The sequence below is a fragment of the Octopus bimaculoides genome, chromosome 22, assembly GCF_046866305.1.
Source record: "Octopus bimaculoides isolate indiv1 chromosome 22, ASM4686630v1, whole genome shotgun sequence".
NCBI classification, from domain to species: Eukaryota; Metazoa; Mollusca; class Cephalopoda; order Octopoda; family Octopodidae; genus Octopus; species Octopus bimaculoides.
In genome coordinates this window covers 23,411,338-23,413,888 of record NC_142949.1, presented here as the reverse complement: position 1 = coordinate 23,413,888, position 2,551 = coordinate 23,411,338, and positions in this window count along the sequence as shown.

Below are 2,551 nucleotides of genomic sequence, written 5' to 3'. Positions count from 1 at the left end.
AGTATGTGTGTATGTGTGTGTATGTATGTGTGTATACACATATATATTATATATATTATATACATATATATATTATATATACATATATAATATATATATATACACACACACACACACACACATATATATATATACATATATATATATATATATATATATATATATATATATATATATATATACATATTAATATTTAGCAGAAGTAACAGAGTGACTCAAGGTACAAAACTCTTGGACCTATATATACGTGTGTGTATGTGTGTGTGTGTGCTTTTTAGATTCTTTTGAATATTCTCCTAAAGAATTTCTATGTTGTATGTATTCTCCAGTTTTAAAGTCTGTCTTTGAGATTTGTTAAAGAATTGTTTATTTTTGAATCTTATTTTCTTTATCCTCAACTTCTGTAAATATTCTTTTAGAAAATAAATGTTTGAAATATTAAATGATGTTTGATGTAAATATCAATTTCTCCACTGAGTGAAAAACCCTTAATTTGAAATGTAGAGATGATTGGACAAAACCCAGATTTGTCTGATGCCCAGGCCATTCATTGGTTAAATTGTCAGAACCTCAGACAAAAGGTTTCATAGTTTTTTGTTGCAGCCCTTTACTTAGTTCTGAGTTCAAATTCAGTTGAGTTTAACTTTACCTTTCATCCTTCCAAGTTTTGTAAAATAAATATATATATATATATATATATATATATATATATATATATATATTTAATAAATATATATATATATATATTTATTTAATGGCAGTGCCCCAGCATGGCCACAGCTCATGAGCTGAAACTAGATAAAATGATAAAATGAAATATATATATATATATATATATATATATATATATATGTCTTATTGTCACCAGATCCTTCGTATTTAAGATCAGAAAAGAGATCCTGGCCCCTGGCAGGAATGCATCTTCTGTGGCCAAAAGACAAAACAAACATTCTTGATGGTCAGACATTGTTAAAGGAGTTGAGTTTGTCCAGCATATCCAGGGCATCATTAACTTGAACCCCAGCAATTCAATGAGGGTTATTGCCTGTCATTTTCATGTGTTGGAGTCAATGATTAGATGTTTGGTGCACAAAGACATCAGGTAGAAATCTAATGCTATGAGAAGAGAAACTGTTTAATCTGATCAAAATGCTTGCTGAACAAACTCAAGTACCCTGAAAAACATGACATTCTCTTGCTCTTCTCAAGTATACATACATACATACATACATATATATAGGTATATATGTATATGTGTATACACACACACATAACTCATATATATATATATATATATATATATATCATCATCATCATCATCGTTTAATGTCTGCTTTCCATGCTAGCATGGGTTGGATGATTTGACTGAGGACTGGTGAACCAGATAGCTACACCAGGCTCCAATCTGATTTGGCAGAGTTTCTACGGCTGGATGCCCTTCCTAACGCCAACCACTCCAAGAGTGTAGTGGATGCTTTTACGTGCCACAGGCACGAAGGCCAGTCAGGAGGTACTGGCAATGGCCACGCTTGATATGGTGTATTTTATGTGCCACCTGCACAGGAGCCAGTCCAGCGGCACTGGCAACAACCTCGCACAAATGTCTTTTCACATGCCAGGAAGGCGACGCTGGTAACAATCACGCTCAAATGGTGCTATTTACATGCCACTGGCATGGAAGCCAGACAGCTGCTCTGGTAACAACCACACTCGGATGGTGCTCTTAGCGCTCCACTGGTACAGGTGCCATCACGATTTCGCTTTCACTTGCCCCAACAGGTCTTCGCAAGCCAAGTTTAGTGTCCAATCAAGGAGATGTTGGCATGGGTGCCAGTCGTCAAATTTAGTTCGATTACGATTTCACTTGCCTCAACAGGTCTTCGCAAGCAGAGTTTAGTGTCCAATGAAGGAAAGGTATGTATAAGTGGGCGGATCAATATAATCTATCACCATCACCTATTCCCTTAAAAAGGTTCACCCTTTTACAAGTCAGAACAAATCTAAGATGAAAGACACTCCATCCATGAACATCCCAGCATTTTTGACGAGCGATTCTCCTTTTTTAAGACATTTCAATGTGATTTTACTGCTGTAAAGAAACTGAGTAATGACTCCCACATGGATTTGACTCTCCTCCTCCTTTTCTTCCTCTTCCTTCTTCTATTTCTCCTCCTCCCAACAGGTTAGCTGCAATCAAGTTGCCGTTGTTTAACCCTAGGTCAACCAGAACCAAGTAGACATTCCAGCCATGACAATCCTGTCTATGCTTCTCATAAATGTCCTGCCTCTAGAGCACTGTTCTCTTATGTCCTTCATTTCTTGAAGACAATAAAGAACGATTTGAGATAAACGTCTGCTACTTCTTGCAGATCAGCCAACCATGTAGTAGTTCTCTGACAAGGTCAAGAGGAGTTCAGTGGAATTAATTAGTTCTTTGTTAGCTGGGAAAGCTGGTCTTAATTAGATGTAAATAATGTTTGGTGTTTCTCTCAAGACTTTATGATGATTAAACAATAACGATGATGACGACGATGACAACAACAACAACAAC